Below are 21867 nucleotides of genomic sequence, written 5' to 3' on the forward strand. Positions count from 1 at the left end.
AGTCCAAATTAAGTATTTTCAAGCATAATAATGGCTAAATGAACTAAAATATAAATACAAGGCATTCAGAAGACTCATTCAAAGATGCTGGGATCACATGTAGTAGTCTACACTGTTGTAGAATACACTTCGTGTCAGTAATGTTAATGTAATTTCCATCAAACACACAAAAAACAGACTTAATAGCCAGAACAAAGGCCTTTTATTGCAGGTTTGAATAATCTCAAATAAAAACACATGCTAATGTTTTTGGCGTAACCTATGGCAAGCTAAAACTCAACTCTGAACACCCAGCGTCACTTCCTGCCCGCCCCTCTCTCAGCACCTGAACACATTTACAGCAACACACACAAGCATGAGTATTTATGTCTTAAATGGCTTATTTTCTTTTTTTATGTCTACTATATTGGGTAATACAAGTGTAAAGGTGACAACAGGGCTGTTATTTCATGTCTAGAGGGCTCTAATAATGTTAAACTGTAGTTAGAAGATTGTAAATAAGTAACTCAAAAATGTATTTACAATATAAGGAATCGTATTTCACAGCAATTCACTTATTACGGTCAAAGAAAGTGGCGGTGCAAGGAGATGGCAGAGAGCAGGAACACCTTCTAAATACAGCCAATTTTCCATTAAGAGGTTCACAAAAAGCTTCACTGTCATGTGATGATATGGGTTATTCATTTATTGAGTTATCCACCTGTCTGAGGGTGCTTTTATTTGTCCCAGTGATGTCATATTTGGCAGATTAATGGTGGCTGTCTCTTCAGGGGAGATCATGACCCTGCCACAAGGAGAGAGATTTGTTTTGATTCAGATGCTCCTGCTTGTTTAGGCTGTGTACTAGTTCAGACTTTGCAGGCGTATATAGTTTTGTGGAGTAAAGGAAAGCATATGATATGACATTTGCAGAGATTTAAGTTTGTGAGATGTTTTCTCAAATTTCCTTTTGGCGTTATGAAGGATTTCGCTTGGACTCTGTACTAAATCTTTTTAAATACATTTTCCAGATTGATCTTCTCACTCGGGCCGCACGGTGGTCTAGTGGTCAGCATGTTGGCCACACAGTCACAGTCAGGAGAGCGAACCTCCGTTGGGCATTTCTGTGTGGAGTTTGAATGTTATCCCCCGTGTGTGTGTGGGTTTTCTCCGGGTACTCCGGTTTCCTCCCACATTCCAGAAACATGCATTTTAGGTTAACTGGCGACTCTAACTTGTCCATAGGTATTAATGTGAGTGTGAATGGTTGTTTGTATATATGTGCCCTGCCATTGACCAGTCCAGAGTGTACCCCGCCTGTCGCTGGAAGTCAGCTGGGATAGGCTCCAGCATACCCCCGTGTCCCTTACCTTTTACCTGGATATGAAGTACATTCGCCCTAGCCTTCTCCAGGAAAAGCGCAGATACTTTGTTGTAAAATCTGATCAACTGGTGATCTGGTGATCTTGGGTATATAATCCTCCATCTTGGCAGTCAAATGTATTAATCCATTCAGCAGAGTATAAAAATCTTACATTCGACTTGCTTGGCTTTTCGTCTTTATAGAGGGACGGCAATGACAAACACCTTCCAGCTCATGCATGCCCCCACCCCTTCAGGATGAAGCAAGTACTGTAAGCGCCTTTACGCGTGACAATTCTGTGTACAGTAATTCCTCGGTTATCATGGTTAATTGGTTCCAGACCAGACAGTGTTCAGTGAATTTTCATGAAGTAGGATTCCTTATTTAAAAAATGGAATAGTTTACACAGAGCATAGAAAACCTGTTTACGACCTTCTAAATAATTTTTTAAACATTATTAAAGCCCTATAAACCTGAAATAACACCCCTATAGTGACCTTTACACTTGTATTACCCGAGACAATAACAGAAAATAAGCCATCCAGTTCCAATGCTAGGGGAGCTGAGTATGGGGCTGACAGGAAGTGGCGTCAGGGGTTCAGAGTTGAGTTTTAGCTTGGTGTGGGTAGCCCATGTTAAGGATTATTGTGCCTGCCTGTTGTGTAATTCAAACTTGCAGTGAAAGCCTGTTGTTCCGGTCATCAAGTCTGGTGTCTCACCGAATATTAAAATAACATTACTGACACCTAGTGACCAGTTTAGAATACTACATGTCGTCATAATGTCTTTAAATGCATCTTCTAAATGCCTCATATTTGTATTTTAGTTAATTTCCAAGCATACAAATGGTATGCAGAATATTGGCCATACCAGAATTTGGCACGTAGATACAGCTAATGGCCAGTAAGTACTCAGAAAACTCTCATCCAGTCTCAAATGCGTGAAGGAGAGGTATGGATGTATGGAGGAGTCTCCAGCGCAACAGCGCAACATAGCCGAGCTTTGTTAATGAGGTCTCAGGCTCCTGTTTACTAAGGACAGCATGAGCAGCAGTCTCCAAAGCAGACAATGCTGGGAGCTGTCCGTGGTCCTGAAACAATATTTTCGTCTTGGTGGAGGTTTTGGCCTAGAAGTGTAACAATTTACACCACCCACCTGAAATTTTCACTTTTCTACTACAGAAGTGCTTTGTCTTAGATTGCTAGAGTCAAACTTCTTTTGAGACTAGACATTTGTTGGCATACATATGCAAAATGGATGGTATATTTAGTAGAACACATGAAGCTTATGACTGTGCTTAGTCCTTTATCTGGTAACAGTCTGATGCAGTGTTGGTTATGTTCCACAGCTACACTGTTCTCTTCAGTGTTGGAGTATTGCAAGGGACTACTGAGGCAAAAATGGGGCAGCTTTTGTGAAAATGTATTTTTTGTAAAACCCCAACTATACTGTAAGAAAGCATCGACATGAATAATTCACTGAATTTCATCAATAAAAAATGATAAGAAGCCATTCTGATCAGTAAATAATCAGACATTTCCCAAACAAATTGTTGCTTGTTTATCAGTTTGTCTTCCAAGGCAATTTGAAAAGCATATTAAAGCACATTATAAAGCATATTGTCATATTGTATAGCAATTGATGATCATTGGTCCAATTCCAACCAGACCATCTGCCACACGGGTAAAACAGCAAAATTAATTGGATTGTTTTTGTGTATTATTATGGAGGTGCATTGCAATATAATTAGCACCGACTGTTTGTACATTGTTTAAAAATAGAGGGAAGCTGATCCATTTCTCATTTTAGATTGGACTTTTTATTCTTTTTCTATTCAAAATAAATTTGCATACGCATGCTAATCTCTTAATCATGTTGTTTCATGTTTCTACAAATCCACGGTATGCGTGAAGCGTCTGTTCAACATATTTATGTTTCTTGTCCTGTCAGTTGTGATTAATAAGAGCTCTGGTAATTCTTCTGAATGATTATTTTATCGTAACTGTTTTGTTTTTAAGCCATGGTCATAATATCCTATTAATTAGACGGAGATAAATATTGACAAATCTTTTTCTCATTTATCGTTTTGTGTGTATTCAGCCCATCACAATAGTGAGCACAGCAAATGCACAGCATCATTAGTGGCACAATGGGACTGTGCGCAGCTTTTAGGCACCTTTTGAACAAATATGCCCTTAAGTGCCTTGCTCAAAGGCGGGATGATTTCATTGCAGGCAGGTATGGATAGGGCTGAAATGATTAGTCAACATAATCAACGTCAATTAAAAAAAAAATTGTCAACAGAGATTTGTTATTGTCACCTAGTAAAATGTTAATTGATAGACCGCTACCGTGGCGGTATATATATATTTGAGAACACGGCTGAGGCCAAGAAGTAAAATGAAAAAATGGCGAGTGAGGAGCGAGAAGGAGAGTTACCGGAGATAAGAAGCACACCGGCAAGCTTTAAATGAAGTTTGGCAACATTTTATCATTTCGCTAATCAAAAAAATTATCGCTGACTAGTCAAAGATTAAAATAATCGTTAGGTGCAGCCCTAGTATTGATGGATGGATGGTTAATTAAAGAAACAGTAGCACCTACTTTAATCAGTGATGTGCAGTTAGGGCCAGTAAAGCCTTCTCTGCTGGCCTAAACACTATCAGAAGTGATGACCTACATTTCAAACTTAAATTGTTTTGATTTATTCTCAGCAGTCTGTTATCTTCATTTAGTAGCTTCGTTCTTGGCAAAAATGCCTCTTGTTTTAGTCACATTTTAGTTAGTTCTATATGTAATAGTTTTAGTCCAGTTTTACTTGACGAAAACTTCAAACATTTTAGTCTTTTAGTCGACAAAACTAAAAACGTTTTAGCCAAAAAGTAAAACAAATAAAATTTTAAAAAATGATGTCGAAGTATTGAAAATTGGATGGGGAAAAAAACAATGAGGGGATACAATTACTGTATCTGTACACAAAGTAATCTCTGTACACAAAGTACACCTCCTGTGAAGGTCTACAGGTGAATACAAAATCAAATGTAGGTATAGCATAACTTAAAAAACATGATATACACACGTGTCTGTATATATCTATATATTAGACAGGTACTTTATATATATTTATTCAGCACATCATTTTGACAAAATACTAGCATGTTAAAAAAATAGATGGCCTTAATTAAATAGGCCCTAACATGATTAATCAACTTTCCTTAAATATATTATATATTGTTTGTAATTATATTCAACAGTGTTAGATTTTTGAAAGTGAATGGTAATAAATTACATGGCACCAGCCATGACGAACTAGCTCGCAGCTCAGCCTCATTTTCGGAAGTGACATCATCGGGGTAACACCTCTCAGCTAAGGCAGAGTAAACAAACGCTTCTCAAAGTAGATCATCGACTTGGTTCAGTATATTTTTTACCAAAACAGTATCTGAGTGATAGTGAAAGTTAGTTTTATTTTCCAAAGACAAATAATGGGCGAAGCAAGTGCAGAGAAGGAGAGAGTTCTGTTCTTTGCAGTGATTATTTCACTGATGACTGCTTTGAAGAAACATCTTTACAAGAAACATTTGGCTTTTAAGTATAGTATAATCACATTTTAAAAAATCATGCTATTCCGCCGGTACACAGGAAAAAAAACAAGACAACAAAGAATAACCACTACGTCAAAGTTGGCACGAGAGAGTAAGTCATAATAAAACTTAAAACTTGACTTACCACGCATTTGGTCACGTGAGCCCAGTTCTGGTCAGATTTCGGTGATGAGAAAGGTAGTTCCGGTTAGTTATTGAGGTTACTTAAGTCAAGACTTTGGCTTCTCAAAACAATATGCGTTCAAAAGAGTAAGACATTTCCATGATAAAAATGCCTCCTTGAAAAAATCAGACCACACAAATCGCTCGACGTTACTTTCTCTGACGTATTAATGCGCGCTATCGGCTCTCCATTGTTTTGTATGTGATGAAGATGCATCCACCACAAGCGTCGCAGCCATCTTATTTACATATGTGTTCCACAGCGGATGAAGATGTGGGGGTCGCAGCCATTTTCATCACATACTTCTGAACTTTTAGCACCACATGTGAAAAAATTTACGTCAATGTATGTACTATGGATGCCCCGATCTGCATTTTGAGCCTCCAATCCCGATCCGATTTTTCGGCCTCGCATCCGATCCAATTTTGAGTCCCAGTACTTTGACAATGTTATTATAGATTATGGAACTAAAACTGTTTTTAGCAAGTAACTACAGTAAACACAATAACACATTTTTATAAAGCTTATTTCATTCAATTTAGAATTTGCTATTGTTGTTGTAAATCAACAATGCAGAAGCAGCATGGATTTGTACATAGACAGCAAAACCTCGCAAACCACGACAGAAATGGGCTGTTTGTTTGTCCGAAGCAAATTCGGCTACCTTTTCAGTGATCCACTTTGTTTTCTCGCTCTCTTTTGTCTTTCCAGCGAAAGTCCAGAATTTGTTTCTTTGGCGTAGCAGCCTTTTCGGCGGTGGCCTTGCTAAACGCTTCGTACTTCGTTTTATGGTTGGTCCTCAGATGATTGAATTTGCAAGTGCAAGTGGCTGTAGGACTATTTTCATTTACAATGCAGAAGCTGACAAGGCTTTGTTTACTCTCCGGCCTGCTGCAAAAACAAAGCACTTTACAGCAATTGCTTTAAAGATTGGGTGGGCTCACCCGCCGATCTCTGATCAATAAAAAAAGGCAAAAATCAGCCTGATCCCAATCCCAGGCACAGGACATCTCTAGTTTGTACATAGTATATATAAGACGGTGACATGCCTCAAGATACAGTATGTTTATGTGTACAGATGCAAGTACACAGGTCTGTGATTCAATGCAGGACACACAGACATGCAGTCTTTGCCCAGTAAATGACACAATTTTCTTCCCAATTGGAGCTAAATTACTTCTTAAATGTCTGATTGCTCCTTAATAAACCAATCTAAACAATGACAAGCACTAATTTCCACAAGTAATTTGTGGCACTTTTCAGAATGTAGGCAGCAATTGCTCATCACGGTGCCACTGAAATTTGTGGCATGGACAGAAGAGAAAATAATTCATCTGTTGAGAGGCATTATGAGATGATTTTGTAGTTTTTTTCCTTCATTATCAAGCCACGCACCAGATGGAAAACACTGTCTCATTTGCTTTCTGAGCCGCAGTCTTCGCTGAGCATCATAATGTGCCTTCTCCTTTGTGTGACAAGCAAGCAATTTTCAGTATACATGCAGGATTACAAAGGTTAATCGTCAATTTAAAGCTCATCTTTGTCAAATACTGATGGAGCCCTGATGTGTGCTGGAGAGAGATAAAATCAAGCAAAGCCCAAAACAAGCCTCTTTATAAATGAAGTGAAGGGTGGTTAATTGAGGTGTTGCAGCATGGAGGAGGAAAACACAAGGATTACCTCTTGGACTTCATGATAAATGTTCTACGATTGGCTAAATTTAATTCTGCTAGTCTCTACTGCGATTAGGGTTGGGCATCGAGCCTCAAACATAGTTGCGAACTGGGACTAACATTCCGATTACCTCTGGATCATTCAAATTTTTTAATTGAGCTTTGACGTGCAGTCTGCTGACCCGAACCATCATAGCTGTGATCCAGGCACTATTTCCGGGCTGCTGGAGGCTCAGTTCCCCGTTGAACTTCCCTGCCTCCTCGGGAGCCTCTCTCGGCACCAAGCACCAAGCAGAAACACTTGCTGTTATGGCCGGGGTCCACACATCATTTTCGGCTTTCCATGGAGCCTCACTAGGTGTACTCCATCCAGGCAGAACACCTCGCCACTCTGGCTGAGCTCCACGCACCATTTCCAGGCTGCATGAAGCCCACTTCCCCGTTAGACATCCCCGCCTCCCGTGGAGGAGTGCACCTGGCGGAATACCTCGCTGCTCTGGCTGGACTCCACGCATCATTTCCGGGCTGCACTTCCCCGCCTTCCATGAAATCTCGCTGGGCGTGCGCCAGGCAGAACACATCGCCCTTCTTACCGGACTCCAAGCACCATGAAACCCAGCTCCTTGCTAGACATCCCTGCCTCCCATGGAGCCTTGCTGGGCGTGCCAGCCTCCAGGCACCATTACCGAGCTGCTCATTTTTTGCCCTCCACATTTCCCCACCTTCCATGGAGCCTCTCTGGAGCCCAAGCCCAAGCACCACTATCTATCTGTCTGTACATCTATCTATATATCTACCAACCAAGCAATTCCCTAGTAGCAATCCATTCTATTTCACTATTAGACCCCTGATGCTTGGTTCACAAACTTCACTAATTAAGAATTCGTCTTCAGCAAATTCGCCTGTAAAACGCTGCAAGAACGTTGGGGTGATAAAGGAAGTTATTGGACCTGCGACCTCCTCTGCCTCTTGTCTGTCATAAACACTTTGGTTGGTTTTACAGTACCACAGAGACAGAGGAATGTGCAGTAAGACAAAAGGGAATAGTGGCAGACTGATGAACAGTGTCATTCTGAGAAGTCCTCATACTTGAGGTTTGGTTGATTATTGATTAATATTTGCTTCATGTGTCATGGTGACACAAAATGATCTACTAAACAGCATGGGGAAAAGAATACTGTATCCTCGTTATCCTTATAGGGGATGTAATTATAGCTTATGGGTTTAGCATCAGGCCTGCACATATGATTCTCTGTACCCTACTGAAATGACTCAATGTTTTATTCACTCTGTCTCCTCAACCTGATTCTGTCACACACCGAGGATGGCAGATGTTCAGATATTGTCATTACATTCCTATTTTCCCACCAGACATTAGAAGTGGATGGTGGGATTACTTTGAGACCTGCCAGAGGTATGCTTGCCAGAAAAAAAAGGGGAAAAAAACAAGATAACGTAAAATAGTGCCAACACAGGTTGTTTTCCTCAAAAGAAATTTACTGTTCGGTAAAATTCGTCCCCCGGCAGGGAGGGATACATTCAGGTGAGCTATTATTTATCTCAGCCCAAAATATTGAACTTTTTCTTCCAGAATATCAGAGGCAAGAACATGTGCACAGAATGTGCAGACACTGTTGGTACACTTTACAGCTAGTGAACAAAAGCCCCTTTTTAACTCGCCGCACCCTGGTTGGAGTCGCCATTGACAAAAGCCACTACGTAGCGTTACCTTTCAGTAGTGGCCTGAAACATTGTGAGCAAGGCGCTGTGAGCAAGTGTGTGGTGAAGCTAGTCACTGCCCGGCAAGGTGTCACTACTCTAGTAACCTAGTTCTTTGCAGGTCCCATTATGTAAATGGAGCGTTGCTGCATCCCATGACGTGCATTCTTAGCTGCCTCTTTTTAGCTGTTTTTTTTTAATATTTTTAGAACGCACAGAAAAGAGAAAGACGTGTGTTCATGTCTCACATAAGGATTGTGGATGGTGGGTAAAATCCGGCAAAAAGTGCAGTTTTCCGTTCAGTATGCCAAACCGAATACTATATAGGTGACATAAAGCACTGCTGTTCGCTCACCGATTGAGCAGATATGTCATGAATGTTTTGAAACCTACTTACCACACTTAATTTACCTCAGATGTTAACTTGCCAACTAAAGGTTTGTAGGGGACTTTATCTTTCAATTTAGCAGATGGGTCTTTTTGACGTTTAAGGACAGCGGTTGTCAACCTACAGTATGTTCTCCCCGTGGGTGCGTCGGTTTTCTCTGTGTACTCCGGTTTCCTCCCACATTCCAAAAACATCCATGTTAGGTTAATTGGAGACTCTAAATTGTCCATAGGTATGAATGTGAGTGTGAATGGTTGTTTGTCTATATGTGCCTTGTGAGAGTGTACCCCCACCTCTCGCCTGAAGTCAGTTAAGACAGGCTCCAGCATGCCCCCATGACCCAAATGAGGATAAGCGGCATAGAAAATAGATGGATGGATGTTTTGCTCATATTGTACTGAGCTGTAGGACTCTTTACAGAGGAGTGTTCAAATTTACTGATAGGTCTTTTGATAATGGACATGGGACTTCTGAAGAATTCCTCGGCAGAGAGGATGGGGCAGTAAGAATTGGAGCTACAGATTGTTATCACAGATAAACACTTTCCTAAGATCTTATTTGCCGTGCCAGGAGGAAATTGCAAGTTACTCAAAGTCAAGCATGAAGAGAAGTGATTTATTTTCCCCTTATGGTGTCTAAATGCTTTTAAATTCTTGCATTTACATTCATCTAAGCATCATTTGTGTTGCATTTGATTTGGAGATTTATGATAAGAATTCCCTAAAAAGCGTATCATCATTTAGAGCACCCATTTTTTAATAACTTGTCCACCTTAGCCCGCTTTGTCTGATCTACGTTGAATAAAACACAACAGGGCAACTTCAATTTCTGCTTTGTTAGGTCAGGGTCACATTTCAGAAATTTGACATGGTGTGACTGACAAGTTGTAAACAAAATATAATATTTTTGTTTTTAGTTTCAGGCCATGTTCTCTTGTACGTTCTCCCGGTCTCCTCCTGCTCACTTTTACTACCCAACGTGCTTTGTGTCTGTCTCACTGTGAATGCAGGGTAGATGCACAGTGTGTTCCAGCTTGTTTATTTACCAAACCAGTCATACCCTGCTGCTGCAACTGACTTCTAACTGACTGTATGATACTGTTACTCTGATGGATGCGCAGACAGAGAAGGAGTTGTAACTTGAACACACTATTATGTGGTTACTTGCAGCACACTGTTGGATCACATCAGTGCTTGGCAGCCCACAGCACATATTTGTGATGGCAGGAAAACACGGGCAGATCGCAGATAGGAGCCTTCCAATGGGATGTTTTTGTGCCAGAGCAAGAAAGGCTTTCCAAGTTGTGTAGAAATGAACATAACAGCTGTAGTTACGGAAAATAAACAAGATATCTAACTTGACCTATTCTGATCTATTTTAGGCACACTCACAGAATCTAATGAGAGGCAGTAGAACAGTATAGAACATTCTGCCCTCTCAAAGATAATTATCAGTGTCTCCCAAAGGACTGCAGTGTATTTGTAGTGGTGGGTTCCGGGTGGCGTGGGGGTCAAGATGACGTCATTGTCAAATGTGCATGATTGGCCATAACCCGTGTGCATGTACAGTAATCCCTCGCTACTTGGTGCTTCAAAATTTGAGGCTTCTCTCTAGCATGTTTTTTCAAAAATATAATAATGAATAAATCATGTGGTTGAATAACAGCCAGGCAAAAAAAAAACAGAATTTTCTTAATAAAATTCTACATATTTTTTATTTAAATTAAGCATTTTCAAGCATAAAAATGGCTAAATGAACTAAAATACAAATACAAGGCATTCAGAAGATGCATTCAAAGACATTGTCATGATATTTAGTGCCCTACTCTGGTCACTAGGTGTCAGTAATGTTACTGTAATGTTCGGTGAGACACACAAGCACCAGACTTTATCGCTGGATCAACAGGCTTTTATGGCAAATTTGAATTACTGTATCTCCCAACAGGCATAATATTCCCTAATAAAAATCCTGAATAAAAAACAAAAAAACTAACCAATGCCAAGCTGAGACTCAACTGTGAACCCCCAACGTCACTTCCTATCCGCCCCCCACTCAGCTCCCCCTAGCACCGGAACACACACACAAGCACAAGTGTTATTTATGTCTTAAATGGCTTAGTTTCTCTTATTATGTGGTACTATATTGGATAATAGGCGTGTAAAAGTGACCATAAGGGTGTTATTTCATGTCTAGAGGGCTCTAATCATTTAAAAAACGTATTTACAAGGTTGTAAACAGGTTTTCTACTACTACTGAAACTTGATTTATAAATAAGGAGTCATGCTTCACAGAAATTCACTTATCATGGTTGGGTCTGGAACCAATTAACCACCATAAATGAGGGATTTTTGTATTATTCGAAAAAGGCTAAAGAAAACAACGGTACACAAAGACATCTTTTATTAGGTATTGGTATCAACATTTCAGCTTTTTCTTGTTGCATTGTGACTTTTTGCTCAGTGTTTTCTATTTTTGCTCTGTTTATTTTATTGCTAAAATGTGCCATGGCCCATTAAAAAAAAACAGCTGCCGTCTGCAAATGGCCCCGGTGCCGCAATTTGGCCACCCCTTGTGTTCTGCATGTTTCCACACTTCACCTTTCACGACGGTGGTAAGGCACACTCCCCGGGCTTGTGGGGGTTCCCTGCATGTCTGGATCTCCGCTCCCGTGGAGTATACTTCGAATTAACTGACCGCTTGTATTTGATTAACAACACTAACAAGTAGTGCCAAAATCATTTGTGAAAGTATGGGAAACACTGATAATGATGATTTTAGTGTAAATTTAACAATGTGTTTCTTTTATTGTGGTTGTAGATGCATCGGGTGGCCAAAATAGTATTTAAAAAATGACAAACAAAACTGAGTATTGTGTTAAAGCAGAATTGTGTCTATGTCGTGACTAATGAGAGTACACTGCACCGATAGTTGTCTCAGTGAAATATGTATAGCATGCTTTGCCCAGAGGTATAGTGTGCAGGCACGCTGCTCAAATCTAAGATTAACCAGTGATGTTTATGACTTCATAGGTTGTAGTGTTTAATTAAATAAACAACATCCTTTATATTCCTGCACTTCACTCATCAGCACTGTAATATCTTTGTCCGACTCAGCAGGCCTTCATGTCGTTTTCCTCATTAAACCATGCATCAGAGTCAGCTTCATCAAAGATTGAGTATTCTTACAGTTCATTTCAAGATACCCTGTTTTTTATTTGATGAAGTAATTCATGCATAATGTATGTATATGCTGTGCAGTTTTCAGGATGCCTGTGAGAATGGGGAACAGCTTAGCTTTCCCAAGGCTTAGAGTCATGAGTGGAGAATAGAGTTAGCACATGTTTTATTTTGGCTAAGTAATTTGATTCCGTGCTTCCTCAACAATGAATTGCAGGGCAATTAAGATTAAATGCGTTTTGCGATCAATGGAGGCTTCCTGCAAACGTTTTAATAAGAAATTAGGGTATTTTTAAATCAGGGGTGCTTAATGTGTCCCGCACATTGTAAATATATATTGTGGCAACACTGAGTCCCACAAGTGATGGTCGGGCCACTTCAGCTTTCATAAAAGAAGAGACTCTTTTATTTGGGCAAGCAGTAGCCAACACTGAAGTCACAGTGAGCTTGTCACACAGTGAGTTGAACGGGGGGGCACTAGACAGAACACTTACAACAATCACGGTGCAAACACAAAAATGACAGCCAACATAGAACAGGTAGCTAAACACCCATAGGGTAACTTCTACTGCTATGGGGAATAATAAACACAAATATGTTAATTCGAAACACGTAACTAGCAGCTTTTTTAAAAAGAAGTGCCGCAAGGTATGCTGGGAAGCCAGAAGCACTCGCAGCGATGCTACAATATATTATATATTTATGTTTTATATTTTTTGTAGAATATTTGATGCGACCTAGCCTCACCCGGACTCTACCTCCAGCTTTAAAGTGACAAAACTGAATTATTTGAATAAACGTGCCGGGAAGAGGAGGCTGTTTCGGACAGCAGCACGCAATGTCGTGGAAATCAAAGGTGCTTTATCAGAAGTGGCAAGCTGAATGAGGATCACCAGGCCACTCGCTGATTGAATAGCTTCTCCGAGTGTTGTTGTTTCTGACCGACATTGGAACGCATCCTTGAGTGAGCCTGAGTCCCAGGAATTGCTCGCTTTCAGGGTTGATGAGCAAGTTAGCCTCTTTTATCAGCATAAATGCCTCCGGGGAATCCACACAATGTCAGCTGATGCTTGAAGAACCTCAGAGCGTTGAAATAGGCATAAACTGAAGGAACCCCCTGGGCTAGTATGTTCTGGAGGTGGTGACAGACAAAAGTGATGATGGGCCTATCTAAAAACGATGGGTTCTGGCTCGGTTGCAAGAGGACTTGTCGTGTTGACCCTTGTTGTTTGTGCCAAACCATGAATAACTACCGTCCAGGATGGTGTGTGTGATTTGATGTGATTTTCCTGATCATACTGATGTGCATTTTACATGGTATAGCGTGATATGTTTAAGAGCCACAGGCTTTTATCATGATAGTCTCCAGTAACTTCTCTTTGTGCACAGCTCACATTGTGCAGAGGGACTGGTAATTGGAAGCGACAGCATTCCAAGTGAAACCACTTTGCAGGGGAAAAATAGTGCTGAAAAGGCTGCCGTACTGCGAAGGTTCAATTCAGCATATAGAAGATCACAGATAGAACACTATAATTAGTGCCTGGGGCCTGTGTATGTGTCTCACTCTGCAAATAAACAACGTAACATCTGCATTTCAACAATGTGATATAGGCTATATTGTCATATACATTCCCAAAAAAGAATACTCAGCTTTAGAGTGGCAGTGTAATTTAATTTAAAAAAAAAAATGTGTTTGTCTTTTCTCAGTGACAACTTAAAATGCTTCTGCTCTCAGGAACGACTCAACATTAGACAACTTTTGTCATAGTGGCTTAGTTGTTTTTCACTCAAGGTTGAAATTGCATACATCCAAGAGTGGTTACTCAATTACCAAAAATCAAACATCTGGAGAAGATCAAAAACAAAAACTCAAAATACCCTCGTCATGAAGGTGCTCATGTCAGCAAAAAACAAAACAAAATTAAAGTATTGACTTAATAAAATGTTTTTGTCATACTGTTGGCATTTGCCAGTAGACAACGAAAATACGAACAAAATGAAGTTGTGATTATCAAAGTGAGTAAGTGAGTAAGTGGGTTTTCTGAACCGTCGCCATCTTGGCTGTGACCTCGCATTGAGGACGTTTTGCGGCAACAAGACTCAACAAAACACAGCCTTGCATGCACAGCAAAGCAAAGAAAATGAAATATCCACAATGATAACATAATAACGTTCACTAATATTGTGTTGTGACGATTATGATATTACACACACACAAAAATCAACCACAACAGGTATGTTGTTTGACTGGCAGTGACTGACGCTGACAGATGGACTGCGAGCTACAAGATGAGCGAGCACTGCAGCGGTCACTCTTTAGCTAGCCTTGAAATTTGGAATGAAAACCCATATTATTCTAAGGTTGGTAGAATTTATCTAGTCGGCAAAATGTGGATGTACTGCCACCTTGACACGTTTTTCCATGGTTGAACGTCTTCTGGATTTTGGGCTTTTTGGTTACTTGCTTTTGCGTCAGTCTGTTCTGGGTCGATGAAAGATAGTCGGAACAGCTGATGGTTGAAGCACCCTCCGGTAACGCACACTCAGTCTCAAACTGCCCTTTGTCTGAGGCGCAGTATCAAAACAACTGCCCAAAACAATTGTTTGAACAAAAGCCCGCTGCACAACAAGCCGGCAAAAAATATATAACAACAACAGAAAATCAACGCAAAGTGCAACAATTAAAAGAAACAATGTATTCCATGTGTAGTTGCAGGTGGGCGGGTTCTTGAGGACATGTCACTTCCTCCTTCTCCAAAGTGACGAAAAGTGTAAAAAAGGGTAAATATGTCAACATTTGAGCACACAGCTAACACAGCAAATATGCCTTTCAATGTTATTTTTCACAGCGAAAATAACAAGATTAACGTAGTTTGTGGACATGAGCACCTCTAAGTACGTCTGCGCCATCTAATAAGATCCAGTAAAAGCAGCCATATCACATATTCAACCATTAAATAGTTATTTTTCATAGCAGTACATTGACAGAAAAGTTATGAATTTAACAATATGTTTATAATTGGGACTGTAGTTGGTTCACACTGCTGGGTATGATGCCCAATTCGGATTTTTTTGTTCAAATCTGATTATTTTGTGTGGTCGTTCACATTACCAATAAAATGTGACTTGTTAATGTGAACGCAAAGCTTCTGGGAAGTGACGTGCATGCGCCAAAGCACGACATCACACGCATTTGCGTGTGTTTACGGAAGTAAGGATTGCTGCAGTGTGTGCTGATAGGTCGGATGTATGACCTGATCATTCAGACTGCAGTGAATCCGATACATGCTGGATTTATATCGAAATACGAACGAGGCCTGAGTCGCATTTGAAAAAATCCGACTTGTACTGTGCTCACATGCTTGCTCACTATGCTCACATGAGCATACTTTGCTCACATATGAGCAAAAAAATCGGAATTGACCTGGAGTGTGAACAGAGCCTAAAGGATGATTGATGATTGATTGATTTATGCTGCTAAATAAGGTCATCAAAATACCAATGCCACAAAAGTAAAGTACTGCAAATTGGAACCCCATTAATAAGCAAATGGTTAAAGTAGTACCTTTCTGACAATGTCAAACAAACTTGAGCATTATTACCTTTGTCAATGAATACTTTTTCAGACAATGTTTATTAAAACATGTATTCCGAATTGTAGTTGGCTCGGTGAGGCGATTTTAATTGCATTTTGTCTGTCCTAAGTCAGTGTTGTCTGTGACAGTCAGCTAACTTTTAGCGAGCAGATTACCTGAAGCTGCCGTACTTTGTGTTTCCTTACACCTTGTTATTCATTGGCACTCAATTATTTTGTTGTTGTTTTTTTTTTGCAGTTTCACACAATTCTCAAAAGTGAAACCGGCTTTCCAGTTGACTACCTGTCAGTTCAAACAATGAAACAAATTCAGTGGGTCTGTTCATCTGGAAAACCCTGTCTTTACATACAACTGTAATGCCCCTGCTTGTGATTAAGGAAGATATTCACCTGTGCAACTCCAATTGCGTTATTAATGTCTTTAATTCATTTCATTGAAATTACTTGGTTATTTTATAAATCGGTATGTTCATTCCATTTCTCCTGAAGGGGGCGTTTTTTAGTTTGATTTACTGAAAACTGAGATGATTATCATATTTAGAATTTGTGGGCATATGTGTCTCAATACAACTTTTTCACTTCAGATACGATACCGATATTGCACCCCTAAGTATTGGACAATACTGATGTCCATCTGATATCGACACAAATCATGGATTGTCAGACAGAGCTGGAGGTAGCAGAGATGAAGATGCTGAGGTTCTCTCTGGGAGAGACCAGGATGGATAGGATCAGGAATGAGTACATCAGAGGGACAGCACATGTTAGAGGTTTTGGAGATAAAGTCAGAGAGGCCAGACTGAGATGGTTTGGACATGTCCAGAGGAGAGATAGGGAATATATTCTGTAGGTAGAAGGATGCTGAGTTTGGAACTGCCAGGCAGGAGGCCTAGAGGAAGACCAAAGAGGAGGTTTATGGATGTAGTGAAAGAGGACATGAAGGTAGTTGGTGTGAGAGAAGAGGATGCAGAAGACAGGGTTAGATGGAGGCAATTGATTCGCTGTGGCGACCCCTGAAGGGAAAAGCCGAAAGGAAAAGAAGATCGACACAAATCATACATACCTTTGTGACTTATTTTGATCACTTATTTTTGTCAGTGACTGAGAAAAATAGTCAGCAACAGTAAGTATGGGAAAAAGTGAGTCTTCTTTATGCATGCGGGGTATAGTTTTAGCAACAATGTAGTGGTGGCAAGACATAATGTGGCGAGGCTCCAGGTGCTCAATGAATCGTTTAAACTTACTCCGTGCTCTTTGTTAGCATGTTACAACATGCTGTTGTTGTGATCACGTGTGCTTTATCTGGCCGCTGTTGGATAATGAAATGACTGCATGTATTGGAGTGTATCGGAAATTTTAATCGCCCCGATATCTGATATAAACATCCGATTAGGACACCGTTATTGTGGGGTCTTAAAAAGTCCAATCATTGAATTTAAGGCCTCAAAATGTCTAAAATGCTCTTAAAATCCCATAAAATGTCTTAAATACGATTTCGAACTTACTTTCATGTAAAACAAATGCATAACCATTTCAATGTTTACGTTTTTGAGGACACTCTAGCATGACTACAAAATGGAATGAAAGTACCTGTGGGATACCGTAGCCATGTCGGGATTGATTGAGCATAACCAGCGAGTGTGTGGTGCGTTAGTAGTGGAGAAAACGTTCTCTTTTGTACCTCTTTGCCATTATGGGTGTGAAATGCGTCTTAAATGTATTTATGATGGTAAAGAAGTCCTAAAAAGTCTTAAATTTGACTTGTGCAAAGCATGTATATGCTTAGTAAATGTCAATGGAGTACAGTAATCTGTTCTTTGTCACGGTTAATTGGTTCCAGACCCGACCGTGATAAGTGAATTTTCGCAAAGTAGGACTCCTTATATATAAATTGAATATTTTCGTAGTTAAAGCATAGAAAACCTGTTTACGGCCTTCTGAGTAAGTTTTTTAACATTTGTGCCCCCTAGACATGAAATAACACCCGTATAGTCACCTTTGCACTCATATTACCCAATATTGTAGATATAAAAATAGAAAATAAGCCATTTAAGACATAAATAAGACTTATGCTTATGTGTGATGCTGTAAATGTGTTCCGGTTCTAGGGGAGCTGAGTGTGGCGCGGAGGTTTAGGGGGTTACAGCGGCAACAGTTGCTCGTTTTAGGGATTATTGTGCCTGTCCTAATTCAAACCTGCGATCAAGTCTGGTAGTTATGTGTTTCACCGAACATTACAGTAACATTACTGACACCTAGTGTCTCGCCTTCACACCATCACAATGTCTTTGAATGTGTCTTCTGAATGTCTTAGATTTGTATTTTAGTTCATTTATGCTTGAAAATGCTTAATGTCGGCGAAAAATACACGCAAATTGCTTAAGCATGCACATATTGCGACTAATAATATTTAATTCAATCATTTTGACATCCACCGATCTTCCATTTTTACTGCATATCACACACACCCTCTTGATGCATTGTGCTAAACACGGTCCGACTCGTTCTGTTTAATAAAGTGAATTGGACCACAGAAAAAAAGTGCTTAGTCGTATTTTCCTCACTAGCCTGGTGACTGAAAGTGGCACTTTGTTCCAACGTAAATGGACCACAAAGTGCCTTTAATACCAGTAAATAGATGGGTAACACGCACTTATTAATCCTTCACTGTATGGCAGGCATTGTGGCAGAGCTGTAATTGTGGAAAGAGCTCCAAGTGTTGCTGGAAAAGGTCGAACATTCTAATGGAAAATGCCCATTTGTGCTTTCAACACATGATTGAGTTAGCTGGGGTTTTTTGCATTTAAATAGGATGCATGTGTATTTGACATTTTGTACATAAGGAATATGATAATAAAAAAAAGGGCAGACTTGATTATGTGACATATCTACACACAGCCAAAGTTGTGCAGAAATGGATAATGAACCAGGAGTGTCTGCATGTACATTTTGTATGTCTAAATGAAAAGGCATGGAGTATGTGGGGATGCAGTTCTGCTTTGCTGATACGAGTGGGTGGGTATATATGGCGCCTTTCATCGAGGGCTCACTAAACATACAATATTATTTAGGTGCATTTTTTCCAGCGCTCTTAAAAGATTTGTTTTTGAAATGTGTCCAAAAAATATCAAATATAATGGAGACTTTGTGTGTACATATTTCAAATAATCTACACACAAAATGTAACAATAATCAATCATTTTAACTACCCCTCGTGTAAATATAACAAAATTCACCACTTTCTAATCAAGCCTCATTGTTGTAATAATTATTTTGCACTAACACTCCTAATGGGTGCCCATTAAAGAAACAAGGCTGCGCTTGGCAATACCTGCTGTTTGCCACACTTCATGGCAGGAGGTCTAGTGGAATATCAATGAGGGTTTGTTCTGAAGATGTATGGAGGCGGCTGTTTGGGTTAATTAGAAGGGACCCACTCCCCCGTGGCGCTGTAAACCTGCAGAGCCTTCTTCTTAGTCTACTGAGATATAATGAATAGTGCACATCTGAAGATTGCCCTTTTTAGTCAGCCCTTTTGCTCTGGTGACAACTTTTTTAAGCCGTAATAAAAGTGAGGAAGTAGAGCTCTGCTGAATTACACTTATCAACCCAAGCAGTAGAGCGGAATTAGTTAAATTTGTGGACCTGGTATTTGGAATTTCATTAACCATGAAAAAATAAAACAAAAGAACACAAGCAATTCGATTCAATGACGTTCAAAGAATATTGTGATTTTGAGAGATGCATTTCCTCTAACATTGGATTTGGACGTCAGAATGCAGTTGATGAATGGATGGATGGACTTCATATTACACGGAAATTATGGACCCTATGAAATTAGTTTTTTGTTTTCCCAAATTCCGTTTTATTTTTTCAATTTTTTTCCGTTTCATTTTTTTAGAATTCAGTTTTTTACCTTTTACACTTATTTTACCAGCATAGAGGCCGTGCTTTTTGGGTTAGTGAATAGCAATACATCATTGGCCAGTTTTGCCCAGTAATTCAGAAATGGATGTAGCATGGCTAACTTTTCGAATGGGATTTCAGCCTCTGCGCACATACAACTGTAATGCCCCTGCTTGTGATTAAGGAGGATATTCACCTGTGCAACTCCAATTGCGTTATTAATGTCAGATTCTTTATGACAACCTTATTTTGTTTACACAATAAGACAAGATGTGGCAAACAGAGCTGGTGGTGTTCATGGAGAATGTCTGTTGACGGTTAAGGCGAGCTGGGTGCAACAAGTAACGTGCCTCTCGTCTTTTTTCGCAGAAGAATGCATTTCTTTCTACTGTTCTTTCATTATTAACTGAAAATCTGAATGAAAAGCAGGCTTGCGGGCACCTCATGTGGTCGTGGGGGGCTACCTGGTGCCCACGGGCACCACGTTGGTGACCCCTGATCTATATGATGTCTTATTTTCTGTTATTATGTCTACTATATTGGGTAATACGAGTGTAAAGGTGGCTATAGGGGTGTTAGTTCGTGTCTAGAGGGCTCTAATAATGCTAAAAACGTATTGAGAACGTAGTAAACAGGTTTTCGAGGCTCTAACTATAAAAATATTTCATTTATAAATTAGAAAAGGGATTACTGTACATTCATTGATAGCTAGCTAAGCTTACATGCTCGGAACAGGGAGGGGGTGGGATGTAATGCTCGCAACACGTTCAAAAGTTACAAAGAGTGGCAAACAGTCACAATAACTTAACAAAATGCTTAGTATTCTGATTTTAATATGAAGAACTGCATGGTATCATCCTAAGAAGTCCTTCTAACATGCTGGTAACCTTATTTTGCTACTGTACATGGGAGGGTCGGAAATATTAGAAATAGTTATGATGCAGTGCAGTTAATTCACCATTGACACACAAACTACAACCACAATGTGTCAAACTATAAAAAATTATAAAAACAACAAAAGGCAATATACAAAAGAAGTATAATAATACAGCAGAAATAAAATGGAGTTCTATAGAAAGTAAAAGCCATCAAAAAAGACAATAACACACATAAAACGGAGCAGTTAAAGTTACAGTGCAGAGTGATACAGGTGATTTAATGAAAGGCAGTGGTGAACAGAAAAAGTGCATTTAAAAGCTGGAAATTGCAGCAGAGCTGCAGTTTTCTGGTGGTTCATTCTCAATGTGTGGGGCATAAAAACTGAAAACTGCATCTCAACAGTCCCAGGAGGCTTGTGAAGTCTGGGATGTTCACAGAAGAAGATTACAGCTCTATTTTGGCCCTTTTGGCTCTAGAAACAACAGTACTATAGTAAATCAAGCCTGTCACTGGGAGCCGGGATAACGATTGAGCTCAGAAGTGGTATCATTTGCTGTTTTTGGTTAAGTTAAGGTTGGTTGGGTAGTTCCGCACATGCGCCACACACACCGCGATAAAAGCTGTAGCGCTGGCCACCTCACAGTGACATGAAATGCTATAAATAAACTCAGTTCACACCCTGCTGTGTCTCATGCGCCTTGCAGAGGGGAAAGCATTGCTATTTGGTGACCTGGTATGACAAAAGGCTTGAAAAGGGTCCGACATACAGTGGAGCCCTGCACATTCGTGACTTAGCGTCCAGGCCTCCAGAAGACATACAGTATTTAAAGACATTGTGATGATATGTAGTATTCTACACTGGTCACTAGGTGTCAGTAATGTTACATTGATGAGACAATGGCAACCTTATTCTGTCTACTGTATTGGGTAATACGAGTGTAAAGGTGACTATAGGGGTGTTATTTCATGTCTTTCATTTCTAGAGGGCATTAAAAAAGAGTTTAGATGGTCGTAAACAGGTTTTCTCTGCTCTAACTACATCTATCCATCTATTTTCTATGCCGCCTATCGTCACTAGGGTCACAGGGTGTGCTGGAGACAATCCCAGCTGACCTCGGGCGAGAGGTTGCCAGCCAATCGCAGCTCTAACTACAAAAACATTCAATTTATAAAAAAGGAATCCTACTTTGTGAAAAAAAATGAGCGATTGCTGTATAACTTCTCCACCAGTGGTTCCCAAACTTTTCACAGTTGCGTACCCCTTGAGATGTTTCACTTGAAGTCATGTACCCCCTACTCCTACACACACACACAAAAAAACACAAACCTTTTTTAATCTGAATTAACTTGAAATATTGAACATGGTTAATTGGTTAATTAATATTACAGTAAGTAAGTCATTCTGGTTAAAATATTTATAT

The 21867-nt window shown here is 39.8% G+C and overlaps 1 protein-coding gene across 3 annotated transcripts in view; it reads left to right on the forward strand.

Moving 5' to 3' along the window:
* The window catches only part of LOC129194420 (heparan sulfate glucosamine 3-O-sulfotransferase 1-like), a 45196-nt gene that overhangs the window by 14618 nt on the left and 8711 nt on the right, over positions 1-21867 (forward strand). The gene's annotated exons all lie outside the window — the stretch shown is intronic.

This window comes from Dunckerocampus dactyliophorus, chromosome 14, assembly GCF_027744805.1.
Source record: "Dunckerocampus dactyliophorus isolate RoL2022-P2 chromosome 14, RoL_Ddac_1.1, whole genome shotgun sequence".
In the NCBI taxonomy this organism is placed as follows: domain Eukaryota; kingdom Metazoa; phylum Chordata; class Actinopteri; order Syngnathiformes; family Syngnathidae; genus Dunckerocampus; species Dunckerocampus dactyliophorus.